Raw genomic sequence first — 14,685 nt, forward strand, 5'->3', positions numbered from 1 at the left:
TTGTAGGGACAGCAAGGACTCTGGGCAAAGAGAGTCGGAAAAGGCCGTGAGGCAGAGAGTGCCCCATCTGCAGAGCTGTGGGCTGTGCTTACGGGAAGGAGGTGGCTGTTGCGGAGTTGGTGGCACTGGGACCCCCAGAGGCTTTCAGAAAGTCAACACACGAACCTCGTACGCACCGAAGGTATTCGCAGTTGGGCACCGCTTTGTGCCCCAAACCATCAGTAAAAGTCTTCCTCGCAGAAGCAGTAGGGTAGGTGCGGTTGGTCGCTGAGATCTGAGAACAAGAACTTGAAATAACAAAGATGAGTAAGTGCCCCAGCCTCCACCCACATGTCGTCAGAAGTTCAGGCAAGCGCGGAATGTCCCCCGGAAAGAGTCAGGCTTCGGAAATGTGCTCAGCGACTCAGGGCACAGGGGCTCAGAGAAGGCTGTGGGGCGAGGGACCCTGGATGACGTATATTCAGTATCTTAACGCTTAGTGGGCTTGTCAGATAAACCATCATTTTAAAAGGCAGAATATTTGGGTTTTAGGACATGACACGATTCTGGAGTTTCTGGGGTTTTAAAGTGGTTGACTGCCACAAAATTGCCTCCACACGTGTTTGCTCTGGCCTGACTCGAAGCTCGCCGCCTCGGATGCTGGCTGACGCTCGGCGTCATTCTCGCCGTGTCCTCGAAGCTCGGGAAGTGGAGGACATTCTCAGAAGTGGTGCAAATGTTCCGAAACAGTCCCGCTTCCTGACCCTTCCTGTGTTATAATCTGTGAAGCGCCCTTGGTCTCCACCTGACTTCTGAGTTCCGAAAGAGTGGTGTTTTAGAGACTGCCTCAGCTGTGGCACCGGGAGGCCGGCTGCCTGGGCCTGGGGGTCGGGGGTGGCAGGCCGGAGTGTCTCCCGTCCCTGCAGCAACAGCGTCACACATAGAATTTATCATCTAAATAGGCAAGCAGAGATACAGAAGAGGGCAGACCCAGGTTCTGTGGAGCCTGGAGCTTACCCAACCCAGGAGGATGCCTTTGGGGACAAAATTGAAAACAGCCACACAGCCTTTGGGGACGCGGGCTGAGCGTCCCTGAGCTCAGGTTCCTTAGCGTCACGGGAAACCTGCTCCCATGGAGATTTTGACTCTTCTGTTTTGATATGATTTATATCATCCTCTGCTATTTTGCTTTACTACTATTTGTCATTAATTCTCATGCATCATAATTTATTTTACTTTTATTTTTAAATATTGGGTTTTCCCCCTCCTGACAGAGTAACAAAGCTAAAGGATTTTTCCCCTCAAACTAAAAGCCAGGACGGAGAGACGACTTCTGGGTGAAAGGGCTCAATTACGTTTTTGGAGATGTGGCTTCGCTGGTGCAACAACTGAGGCCCTAACTTACCTGTATGTAGCATCCATCCATCCTCCCAGCAGAGGCTGCGGCTGGCTCCTGCACGGCTGCGTGGGAAGTGCTTCCCTCTGCCCACCACACGGTGGCAGCGTCATTCCTGGGGACTGAGCTTGTCTCTCATAGCGTCCTGGGTGGGCTTTGGGCTTTGCAGGGAGGCGATGTCAGTCCCTGACACGAAGGCGCGAGCTGTCCAATCCTGTGCCAGTGCTGGGCCCATGGACAGTTGATGTCTTTTTCACTTCACTATAGTTTGTCTGTAACAGATCAGAAGTTCCGAGAGTGGGATAATTTGTTTTACTTTAACACTGTGTTGTCTTTAAGTGGCTGGCTCAGGGAAACCAGGCCAGGACCCAGGTGTTCGCTGTGACAGGGACTTTTGGGGACACCCGGAGGACAAGCATCATGCTCAGTCCGGCCCCTGTGCCCCACATGCCACGGAGCTCCTCGTCTCCAACCGTCATCTAAAGGGTCTTTTCAACAGCTGGGCAGAGAGAGAGCCGAGGACATGAAGGGCCAGAGAGCTGCTGTTCACCACACAAAGACCATTTTCCTTTGCATGACGGGGTCTCTTCACCTGTGCATGGTGCTTCTGGGGCTGGCAGAGGCTTGTCCTGTTCACCATCGGAACTTGGGCCCTGCTGGCTGGCTCTCCCCTCCCCCGGAGTCCCCGCCCTGTCCCAGCACCTGTGGTCGCTCTGAATGCTGTGCTGTGTGCGAGGCACAGGCGGAGGCCATGCAGTGGCCGTGCAGGGGCCTAAGCGGCCTGGTCCTCACAGCTGTCCAGGCCCCACTGCCACTGAGAGCCGCCACCGTGGGGCATGACTCACTGTTCCAGCATCTTCTCCAGCATCTGCTGATGTCGCCCCGTCACAAGGGTGCCGATCCATCCAATCAATGCCCAGGTCCCACCAGCCTCAAAGGGAGAGGATCACAGGGGTGGGGACTTTGGGGACCTTAGAATTCCACCATGCACTGCTCCTCAGAAGTCAGGCCGCCCTCCTGAACTCCACTCTGCAGGGTCCAGTCTGTCACCGAGAGCAAGCCCCGGCTTCATCTCCGTTGAGTTCTCAGACAAGGGACTTTCAGAGGCCCCGCTGTTGGGGAAAATACATGCTGTGCTTGTTACGCTAATGTCTTAGGTGTTTCACGGTTGGGGGTCATGGCATTGTTTTCTTTTGAGTTGTTTTCTGCTCTTCTTTGCTTTATCTGCCCCTGTGCCTCAACCCCGAATCCACATTACTTCCTTTCCCTGTTTTATTACTTTCCCCTTTGTTTTCTTCTCTTGTGACTAATGCTTACACATTCCTTATACCCATAAAGGAAACTTAGTGTGGAGTGTTTTTCAAAACCAAACTGACTTCATTTTCATAAAGTTGATTCAATGGATTTCTGTTATTTGAAAAAAATCACTGTGATATCTAAAAGTATTTACAACCACTTCCATACCCGTCCTTCCAATCTGCGAAGGCCGCATTCACGTCGCCCGTAGTTCTCCGGAAGTCCTGCCAACCCTGAGCACACGGGGGCGTCCACGCGGCCTCGGGGTGTCGCCCAGGAATCTGCACGGAGGTGCCATGAGACCAGGGTGTGCATGCTGTGGAAACCGTTGCTTGTCTGTGAGCAGCTGTATAGTCTCAGATAATTCCGGACGATGAAAAACCTGGGAAGTTATTAAACCTGAGCCAGTTCACAGGGCTCTGTTTCTGGAACGTAAGATCAGATTTGAAACACTGGGTGGGCCAAAAAGTCCGTTCGGTTTTTCCGTACGATGGCCCTAGTAGTGCTTAGTTGTCTTTAACTTCATTCAAAACAGTTTTGTTAGATTGTATGTGACAGCTGTCTTATCAGTGTGCATTTAAAACAACATCAAAATTGGTGAATTTTTGTGCAGCCATTTTAATACTGAAGTTGAAAGGAAATATACAACATTTTTGGCATAATATGCTTTATTATTTCAAGACAGGTAAAAATGCAACTGAAATGCAAAGAAAGATCTGTGCAGTGTGTGGAGAAGGCGCTGTGACTGATCAAATGTGTCAGAAGTGGTGTGTGAAGTTTCGTGCTGGAGATTTCTCGCTGGACGATGCTCCGCGGTCGGGTAGACCAGCTGAAGTTGATAGCCATCAAATAGAGACGTTAACTGAGAACAATCAACGTTTCACCATGCGGGAGACAGCAGAGATGCTCCACATATCCAAATCAATAAACTTACTCGTGACAATGAAACGTGTGTCTTTTTTTATGGAAAAAACTACATGGATTTCTTGGCCAACCCAATACCTCAGTGACTGCAACACCGAAACTCGTGTTGCACAGAAGCTGTGTTCACAGGTGGGAGGGTCAGGACTTGGGATGAAAGGTGAGATGGCGGAGGCGGGGCCGTGGTGGGTGAGTGTCTGGCTGTGTTAGGTGTGGATGTGGGACGTAGGCTGGGCCACGGGGGCAGCCCCTGTCTTGTGGGTCCCGACATACAAATCACCTTGGTCGCTTTCTCTAGTGGACGTACAGACTTGTACCTCTGGAGTGATAGGACGACTCTGTGTTTGAGATGAGAGAATGAGGTGGCAACCTCACCAGAGGGTGCAGAGCCGAGGCCCTCAGCCTTTGGGACCTGCCGCCTCCCCTGCGTCCCTCCAAACAGGCCCACAGGCTGCAGGTGACACTTTCATCAACAGAGCTGCTGAGGACCTCCAGGCCATCCTGCTGTAAAGTGAATGCCACTCCCTAGTTGTTGTTGGACAATCTCCCTGTCCCCACCGGCCCTCTCTTCTTTCGATGCGGGCAGATGCAGCCTCCGCTCGTGGAGACCGTGGCTGACGGGTGCCCTCCAGACGTGGGCGGCTGGTGCTGCACTTTTGAATGGGGCAGGTGAGGGGGGAGACAGAGGGGTTGTTGCTTACTGTTACTTCCCGAAGACATCGCTTACACTCTGAAAAAGTGCTTTTTGTTTGTTTGTTTCTTGGCTTATTTACCTGGGAAAGAAACTCTAGACCAATTTTGAGAAATCTTTAAAACAGGGACAAAATATTTAAGAATTGCACAAAATGTTTGAATGTTTTCAAACATTTAATTAATCCACAGAGAGTAGAGGTTTGCTGTTCCTCTGCCCTAACATCTGGTAAACACCGGGACATGTGTGAAATCACCGCGAGCGGGTGGCCCCTCTTGGGTGAAGGAGCCACATCCCCGGGAGTCTCCCTCTCAGCTCCAAGGGTCCCTGGGACTCTGTTCACTCTCAGCCGGCACTTCTGTCTTCAGTGCCAGGGGGTGCACCAGTGCATGACCTGCTCTGGCCGCACTAGACAGGGAAGGTCCGTTAAAATACCTGGATTATCGATTTTTAACAATTATAGGTGCTCCTATAAACAGAGCTTCCTTTTGGGTCTAGAGTGTTCTATTTTTTTGTAATTTATAGATTAACAATTCTAGGAATTTAAATTACATGTAAACTATTTATTTATTTTTTATCCTCTTCTACACTGAAGACGAGAAACCAATTTCTAATGAAGCACAGTAGTCGCCCACTTGCCGGAAACAGCTGGGGGGGGCACACATTTGAGTATTGTCTGTAATAGCACCACCCGCATGTGAACACCTTCCAAGTTAGGGCTCCGTCACCGCCATCCTGATTTCCGTTCTCCGTTCTGTCCAGTCGCTAAGCGGCGTCGTGTGTGACAAACGAAATGCTGGAAGGACGAGTGCAGGGGGCCAATCAGATATTTGACAAAGATGCAACGACCAGAGGATCATTAGCTGCTTTCCATTTAATATAAACGTCTATATTCTTCAAAAGGAGAGTTCTTTGCTTAGTGCGTAGGAGAGATAGACTGATGTGATTAAATGATTTTTGAATAATTCTTTAACTGCCTCTTAAAAGCCCCTAAAACTTTTCTTGAATCTCCTTCTCTGACTAGAAGTCAACACTGAAGCAGAGATGTGACGTCGGCCGTCGTAACACAGAACGAGTTAGTGGAGCACGTTAGTTACTTAGGTCCGTGTTAGGTGCTGAATAAATTTGGGTTCTAGGCCATAAAATGATACATGACCCAATGGAAGGAACGGCATAGAAGAAAAAATACTTAAATGTGGACCTGTGTATAGTAAGTACGGAATTGGTGCCGCAGTTTCTGAAACTCGGGCGTGTGGGAGAGAGGAGGTGGCTGCGGGAAGGAGGGGTGTGTGTGTGTCCCTGGGTGTCTCCGTGTCCCCGGGCCGGTGTGCAGTGGGGCCGGGGACGGGCGTGGATGGGCGCAGATGTGGTGGTGGAGATGTGGTGCCCCCGGGGGTCAGTGCAGCGATGGGCGGAGGGATGCAGTTCAGCGAGATGTTGACCTGAGAACTTAGACCTAGTAGTCGTTACCTTTCGGTTTTCAAGATGAACAGAAATGTGGATCAGGAAAAGTAAATTGAAAGAATATGAATTTTTAAAACGGGTATGATCCTAATTTATTGTTCGACCATTTTTTGGCGAAAACCTGGTGACACCACGCACTCGTACCGTCTTGCTTTTTTCTTCTGGCTTCCATAACAAAATGCTACAGCTGGGGGGAGAAAAGGGGTCAAGCAGCAGATGTCGGTCTCCACGGTTCTGCAGGCTGAGGTCGGGACCCAGTGGCGGCCGCCTTGGCACAGAGTGACTGCACCTCATAGTGTCCTCTCAGGTCAGGGGCAGAAGGACACAACCCCATCCTGGGAGCCCTGCCCTGGTCACCTCATCCGGAGCTACTCCCTCCCATAGGCCCCACCCCCTAACCCTGTCCTGCTGGGGGTGGGGGCTTCAGCAGGCCCACTTTGGGGGAGACACAGCATTGAGTCCGTGACGTGTGCTGACGGATGGGGGGGGACGGGCTCCGGGTTGTGGCGTTTCCTCGTACTAAATAGTTGGTGTTCTATTTGCGGAGGTGAATCCGTTGGAGGCAAAGGCTTTGTAACCTCTGAGACGGTCTCCAGGAGTGCTGTGGGCCTGTGCTCGTGGTGGGGGGAAGTCTGCTCTCTGCTCTGGGGGGCTGGCAGCACCCCACGGCCTCCTGTCCAGCAGACTCAGTGAGGCCTGGAGTGCGTCCCGCTCAGTGGCTGGGGCCAGTGTCCTCGAGGGGCCTGGCTCGGGGTCGGGGGTCTGGGGACGGGACACTAGGAAAACCCACAGACCTTCCAAGGCTATAAGTGAGTGACAGTGAGACCTGACCCTGAGCCGCCTCATTTCTTTTATTAGATTGAGGAAGTTTTTAATTCGAATGATTCCACTTAAATTTTATAATCAGGGTCAGGGATTAAGAAAGCTTTATAAATATGAAAAGCTATAGCTTTAAAAAATGGTTCCTCTGTTTCTGGATAACAAAAAGAATTTCTGCTAACGTGACACACACAGTGCCCTGGACACAATGGAGAATCTGTGGGGCTGCCCGCGGTGTCCTGGGTGGGGACGGGCGCGGCCACAGGGCCCCAGCCGCTGGCGTCTGGGAGACGCCCAGAAACGCGTGCTGTCTGCTTTGAACCTCGAGCTTGTGCAACGTGTCGGGTCGTTTTTGGTTTGTTTTAATTTAGTGTTCCTGAGCGTTCGAGAGATCCGCGTGTGCTGGAAGGCGGATTTGGGGAAGTGTGCGGTTTGTTCTGTGAAAACACCCACTGTCTGTCTGTCCTGGCAGCTCCTCAGGATGGGACAGAGGCGGCCTGTGTGGGCCGCTGAGGCGTGTCCCCTCAGGGGGCCAGTCTCCCTGTGATCCCGCTAAAACTCTTCCTCAGATGCCCCCGAGCCAGTAGGAGCACGAGAAGCTGTAAAGACAGTGCTAGAGACATTTAACAGTAACGATTCTGAGAGACATGTTCCCTCAAGTGCGGGACACGGTCCTGGACACGGGAGCCGTGGCTGGCCTGGGGGGAGCAGAGCCGCGGTGCCGTATGCCTGGCCTGCGCTCACTTCACATTTCTTAGGAGCTCTGTTTCAGACAAAGGCCACCTCGCATTAACTGAGCTAAATCCCATTGCATTAGTACTTTGTGACTGGTTAAACTGTGTCTTCAATTTTTGTGAACTACTCTTAAATGTTAACTAGATCAAATGGGTTTCTGATGCTGATCACAGTGTTCCGCGTGCTTGCTGGGGTTTGCTCGTGCGTTCTGCTGGACACCGAGAGAAGGCACTGACGTCCCGGCCTGGGTGTGTGGGTCCCGCCCTGGGTGTGCGGGTCCTGCCCGGCCCGCGTTTCTGTCGGTGGTTTCGCGGGTTTAAAGTCCTGGTGAGGTAGTGGCGACGTCTCTGCAGTCACTTGGCCTTTTTATCGTGACGCAGTGTCCTGCCTTGTGTCCGGTGTCAGCCGTTTGCTGTTCAGGTGGACGCAGGTTAGAGACACTGCCCCCTGGTGGTCTGCCTGTGCGAATGTGCAGCCGGTTCCGCAGGTGCGTTGGCTGCGCCAAGACGCGCATCGGCATGATGCGCTGAAGGATTCATTTTAAATAACCATTGTTTCCTGCTGCGACTTTTCTTTCAAAATGCAGAAATTGTGTTTGTAACGTCACGTTTTCTGTGACTTGCTTATGGGGACAGACTCCCCTGGTCTGAACGCAAGCTGATTCTTTCTGCGTTTAAGCCGGTCACTGTACGCGAGTCCAGCCGGCGCTCTGATCTCTCACCATCCCCCTCACGGGCCTTGTTTGTATCGCACGGACTTCTTGAGTCTGACCCCGTCCAGAACACCCACGCCAATGCCTTCAGACTGTTCTGGGGGGTACAAGGGACCCAAGAATGTAAAAAGGTGTTTCTGAAATGAGTATTCCACGTTCCGACAGACTCAGAAACTGATTCGAATTCATACTCTCTATCCGCTCACCAGCTATGTGACCTGCATCAGATACTTAGCCCTCTCATAACCTGGAAAAAGTCCTCATTCTTATCATCAGGCATGTACCAACTGTGAAAACTAAAGTTTAAAACAGGCGAAGGACGTAGCAGTGTGGAGCCGAGCAGGTGCCCTATGACCAGGGGCCTCGGCCGCAGCAGCAGCAGCAGCAGAAAAATGCCCTGATGTCCCTGCATCTGTCACCGTGTTAAAGTCACCGACTCCATCGCCATGGTTTCAGCAGCAGGTCCACGTAACACTTCACTCATCTGCACTTTCGGTCCGTCCCTCGTGTAAGCTGGGAAATAACATTACGCTGATCTCTAACAACAGGTTTCGCTTCCCCGTCCAAAGCCCTGGCGGCCGCTGGTCAGTTAGAGACACGGACGGCGGCGTGTGTGTAGAGAGCACTAACTAGCAAGCATGAGGAGGAGACACGACTCGCTCGGAAGAGCCAGCTCGCCTCTGCTGACCAGATCGTGACGCTGGAGCGAAACGAAGGCCGGGGATCCACACAGAGGCTTCGGTAGCCCTCGGCTGGGAGGGTTTAGACGAAACAGTGACAGGTGGCTGGGCCTCAAATTCTGATGAGTGGGACCAGGACAGCTCTAAAACACCCCTCAGAACATCCGCTTGGCCTCACAATGCTCTTTAACAAAAAGCCCGTTTGCATTCCAAGCGATTACTGATCAACAGAGACCCCTCCACGCACAGGCCCCGTGACTCAGCATGTGAACGGCACGGCCACCCGGTCAGCACCCGAGTGCTGTCCGCACATGGGAACCTCCTCACGCCTTATCTTCCCCATGTCCTCCAATTTCCCGTATCAATAACACAAGGGTAAAGTCCAGTGTGTTAAAATGGTAGTCTGAATTTTTAAAGGTTAAAAGCAAACAATGAAAATGTAAGTTAACTTTAAGCAAACACAGTGACGTCTGAGGAATAGGGAACTAACTGCCGAGCAGTGAATGGGGGAAACAGGAACAGTGAAATGGTTTGTGCACCCGGAGAATTTGCCTGGAAGCCATCGTCACCGCTGAGCGGGTCCCCACGCGTGACGGAGCCGCGGTGGCCCCGAGCATGACACGCACTCACCCAGCACCGCTGCAACGCCAGGCTCACTCCACTCTCATGCTTGAAGGACATTTTGAATTGTTTCTCATAAACGAACTAGTTTCCCTCCGCAGAACGCGCATTCACTGGAGAACACCATCCCAGTGAAGCAGAAATGATGAATAAACTAACAACCAGCAACCCGACACGGAGTTCGCTGTTGTTTCCAACGCGTACAACTCGGGTGTCTCACGTTCCGGTATGAGAGGACGTCCATGCCCAGCGTCCGTGTTTGCAGCGGTGAGGAGGCCCCTTGTCCTCTGGGGTCAGCGCTGTCCTTCCACAGGAGCGCGGCACTGAGCCACACTGTTGCTCAGCCACACCTGGGCCCTCTCACCTGCTCCTGCAGCGAGGGGCTCCCTGCCCGCGCTCCCTCAGGGCCCAGAGCCCAGGGCCTGGGCCTCTCTACCCACCGGCCCTCGGCTCCCGGGACCATGCTCCCCCACCCCCAGGGACCCCAGGCTCTCTCCTCGGTTCTCAGTGATCCCTGATACAAGGGCACCTGTCGGAGGCTGCTTTGGGTCCTCACACTGACAAAGGAGCGGCCAACGAGATGGCGAACATGAACGACGGCCTTGTTTGCTGCCACTCGTGCTCACTGCTGCGGGGGACACAGCCATCATACTCGAACCTGGAAAAACGCCCCAGGGGAGGTGTCCTTTGCCACATCCCTTCAGTCCAACTCAGAGACGGCCCCTGGCTTCCTTGGGGCTGCCTCGGCCCTGCTGGGAGAGCCCCCGATTTGTCTGGGGGGTGGCTGTCACCCCATGTCATTGTCATGTTACGTCATTTAAGCCACAGGGACATGGGACCTTGCTCCATCTCTAAGCCTCGTCCTGAAGCTCTGGCCAGAGAGAGGACCCAGATGCCGAGTGGTGAGTGGAACGCTGGTCCTTCCCTCCATCCCTGCTGTCCCGCCATGCCCAGGGCCCCAGCGGCCTCTGCAGCTCCTCACTCACACACATGTCACCGCTGTGGCATGTTGGGGAAGGACCGTAACCGACTTAGGGCAACGGGAATCCCTGGGATTTTGTCCCGTGGCTTCCACTCCCACTCGAGTTGTCTACAAACATGGCTCCTCCTGCTGTGGGGGCGTGAGCCCAGCATGGCTGAGTGTGGGTGGGGCGCAGACAGGCCTTTCTCCTGCTCGCCCTGGGTACCGACTGTGGATGCGAAGAGGTGGCTTGAGGGACAGGAGCGGAGGTCAGATATGCCCACTGGCTCCAGCTGCGTTTCAGACAGGGAGACAGTGGACAGTTCTTATCAAAGTTACAAATGGAAAATGTTCCCAGGCGAGCATGTGCTATGTAAAACCATTGCATAGTTTTGAACTGAAATCCTTCAAAAATATGCAATAAAGCCATTGGCTGCCGGGCTCTGCCCTGAGGCAGGGAATCGTCGCTGGGACCTGTGGGCGCTCCTCCATGACGCTCGGAACAGGTGGCCCGTGGCAGGGGCTCTGTGGTCAGGTGCGGGCGAGCACATGGTACGGAACAAGTGCACACGCACTTCCAGCCCAGCTGCTCTGAAGCCCCGTTGTGTGCTGGGCGCGTTCCGCGGGGACAAAGGCCCGGTTCAGGGGCGTCCCTCTCACAAAGGGGCATTGACGGGCCAGGATCAGGGTTTGGACAAACGCACATTTCATTATAACACAGCCTAATTGTTACAGCTCTTCTTATTGAAAAGAATAAAAATGTCACGAGTCATCACAGCGGCTGGGCACTGAGCCCCCCGCGCCCCACGGTGCACGGGGAGCCGGCCTCTCGGCTCCTCAGCGGCCGTCTGGAGGCTCTCAGCGCGCCAGAGGGTTTTAGCTGCAGTCATCAAATAACTTAGATGGTAATTTGTAGCTAAATTTTATAAATGGAATGGCGAAAGAGAATGGCAGCGACAGCAGGCAAACGGTCCCAGCTCAGAGCCGCCTGCAGGGCTCCAGTCCCAGGGCTTTGGGATTTTCGGGAACCTGCAGCTTCTCCAGGAGGGAGGAGTGCTCTGCCTGCAGGGAAACAGAAAGGCGGGGAAGGGCCAGGGTACAGGGAGGACGGCCCATCTCAGGAGATGGGGCGTGTGTGTGTAAGTTGCGAACCTGTTGGAAGCGCGGTGAGGAGCACACACTCGGGGTGACCGCAGCCCTCCTACCCGCAGGCTTTGTAGCTGGCCCTGAAAGGGCGCTGCCCTCTGTCCAGTCTGAGCCTGCCGCACCCCAGTTGGAGCCGGCTCTGAGTTTAACCCTCGTGCAGACCATGCTCTAGGGTTTCTTTCTCCCGGGCCTATGAAGTGCAGCCGTGGGTGGATCAGTGCCATCCACCACCTGTGCGGGTAGGTGGACTGTGTCACACCTGCTCAGAGCTCCCAGGGGCTCGGCTTTTTCTTTCCCTTTATCGCCTCTCCCTCACCTGTGCCTGTCGCCCCGGGTTACTGTTTGCTGCTCAAACACGCCGGGCCTGGCCCAGAAGCTGCGTGGTGACTTTTCTCTCCCCCTGGAAGGTGCTGCTCCTGGGTGTGCTGTGCTCCCCGCACTCCCCAGGCCTCTGCTGGTCTCCGCCTCCGGTGGTCGGTCTTCACAGGAGTGGTGATGACAACCAGGGGCCAACTTGTACCAAGTACAGGGCCTTTGGGGTGTAGCAGGCAGGAAAGCCTGGCACTGCTCCTGGTGCCCCAGGTCACCGTTACGGGCAGGCAGGGCGGGGCCTCTTCTGGGGGCGCAATCTGAGCCCGGTGGGGTGGGTGGGGTTCAGACCCTAAGCTGTGCCTGAGGGCACAGAGGTGGAGGGGAAGCAGCACGAACCAGAGCACAGAGATACGTGGGTCAGGTAAGAACAGCGTGTTGTTTGAAAGTCTTAGTATGAAGCACCTTCCAGCTTTAAAGTCCAGCACATTACTGTCAGTCCTGAACTTGGCCTTGTCACATTTTGTCTCCATTTCCCTTTGCCAGAAACTGTTCGGGGGTCAGTCCGCACTGAGCTGCTCTCCCCTGCCAACCCCACTGTCCGGCCACCCTGGGCCTCCTGCTGTGCGGGACGGGCAGGAGGAGAGGTCATTAGTGAGGGCCACCGACACAGGTTCCGGGAGGTCGCCAAGGCTGCAGGTCACCGGGCAGCCCAGTGCCCACCGGGCCCACTTGACCAGAGGTGATGTTAAGGAAATCACTTTGGGTTTGTGTGACTCTGTCTGGTCTGCTCTCAGCAGGTGGCCCGATTCACATCTGATGATCCACGTCGACACGCCTGGGCTCGGAAACGAAGCCAGGAAGCTTCGAACTTCTATTTCATTTTCAAGATCTGATCTCACCCCCAAGCCCATGGATGAAGCCACCTCCCCAAACCTCACCACCGTCTCCAAATGCCTCCTCAACTGGGCACAGACACTGTCTCACCACGTTACCGAGCGTTTCCCCTCCTACAGGCCAGGTCAGCGGGCTCGAGTGCAGCCCTGCGGGGTGGGCAGGGGATATCCGACTTCAGTGCGGGCCCCTCCTCTCAAGGGCGGGAGCAGGCGCTGCGGGCAGAAGGCTGTGTTTGTCCCAGTGGCAGCGGCGTGGGTCCTCGGCCTCAGCGACCCCTCCTTTAGCTCCCCAAGCCCTTGTCCGTGACGGTGGATGGGGTTCGTGTTTGGGTGAACCGGACAAGAGGGAGAGCTCGAGAGCCAGCCTCACGGGGAAGCGAGCAGTGGAGGGCAGGGTCTGCATGAACGGTACTCCCGGGACATGCTCTGACCCCTCAGTGGCAGCCGTACCTTTCCGCTTACAGCCCCCCAAGGCGGGTGCGGGAGGTTAGGGACCCAGGGTAGCAACAACAGAGCCCCTGTGTCACCAGCGAGGGAAACACACACGACAGCTATGGTGCCACGCTAGGGAGAGGCCTTCCCTACCTTCCTGTTGCTCGCTTTGCTCACCCCACTGTTCGGCACACAGTAGGCCCTCGGTGTTCGCTGCACCAGCGCGTGGCTGAGGGGTGGGGGAGGGCGTGGGGACGGTGGAGAGGAGGAGGCGGCGTGGCTAGGCATCTTGTTCGCAGGAAGGCACTTGGACCTGCATTCCGGGTGGCAGGCCGCCGGGGTAGGCTCTGAGGAGGAGCGTTTGAGGACAACGTGAAGATCAGGAGGCGGCGGAGCAAACTGGACTCGCAGCCATGGGGAGACTTGAGAGCTGGGAAGGGAAATCAGTGAGACCTGGTGAGCGGTTAGCTAATCAAGCCGACCTCCAAGAATGCCGCCGTTTCTGCGTCAGGCAGCTGAGTGCGTCTGCAGGGTAGGCAAGGGTTGCATTCGTGCGCGGTGGGCTCCGCGGCGAGCGCGTCATTTAAGATGCCCGTGGCGTTGTCGAGAGGTGATCTTCGGAGGTCGGGTACACGTGTGTTTGGTGTTTGCTGGGATCACGGATGCAGAGGGCTGGCGAGTCCTGTACAGGTTTCCGACTGCACGGGGTGGGCACCCCTCACCCCGCATTGTTCAGGGGTCACCTGGGAATCTGCAGCTCATGAGAGATGTCGGGACAGGCCGCCGGCCCCTAGGGGGGTGCAGAGGGATGAGAGTGTCCGTGGCTGAGGCAGCTGGAAGGACCCTCACAGAGCCCACTCGATTGCTCCCCCAGGCCGACGGTGGCCGGTCCCCACACGGGGAACCTGTCGCTCTGGGGAAAACCACGGGATCTGTTCATTACTGCAAAGGCCAGTGACACAGGAGAGCCAACCAGGGGACAGGTGGCTCCTCGGCCCCATTCCTGGCCGCTCCTGCCCGGCTGGCTGCGGGGGTAGCGGCTCCTCAGGGGTCAGCAGGGACCCGTCCATGAGGTTATCCTGACACACTGCTCCCCGCTGCCAGCTGTCCTCCTCCGAAATTCCTGCCGCCTCCCGATCCGCTGATTCTCAGCACCGACTCGGTGCTCAGTCGTTGCGGCCGGTAACCAGTGGCGCTGGAGGCGGTTAACCAGTAGCCTGGCACCGGTTACAGGACCGGCGTGGCTCCCAGCCCACAGCCGCCATTGGAGTCTGTGAGTCGCATGCTGGCCCCGCAGCGTCAGGGCGACAGCAGACCTGCCCTGGGGAGGAGGAGGCAGGAGGAGGAGAGCCTGGACGCCTTCCTGAGGAGGCTCTAAAACTGAAGGCGGGTCTGCCATTTTCTCCAGGCAGCCCGGGCTGGGGGCGGGGCGGGGGGGGGGGGGACTGCAGAATCAGAGGCCCTGGGACCAAGTGACCAGGGACGAAGGTGGGGTCCTCCAGCGGGTGGGAGCCAGTGCCAGCGGCGGGCAGCGGTGGCTGTGGCGAGGGCCCCCAATGCCACAGGAGGGTCTGGCGCCAGCTCGGACAGCGGCCATTAGGACAGGGTTCCGTCTTTCAAGGAGTGG

The sequence above is a fragment of the Desmodus rotundus genome, chromosome 9, assembly GCF_022682495.2.
Source record: "Desmodus rotundus isolate HL8 chromosome 9, HLdesRot8A.1, whole genome shotgun sequence".
Lineage (NCBI taxonomy): Eukaryota > Metazoa > Chordata > Mammalia > Chiroptera > Phyllostomidae > Desmodus > Desmodus rotundus.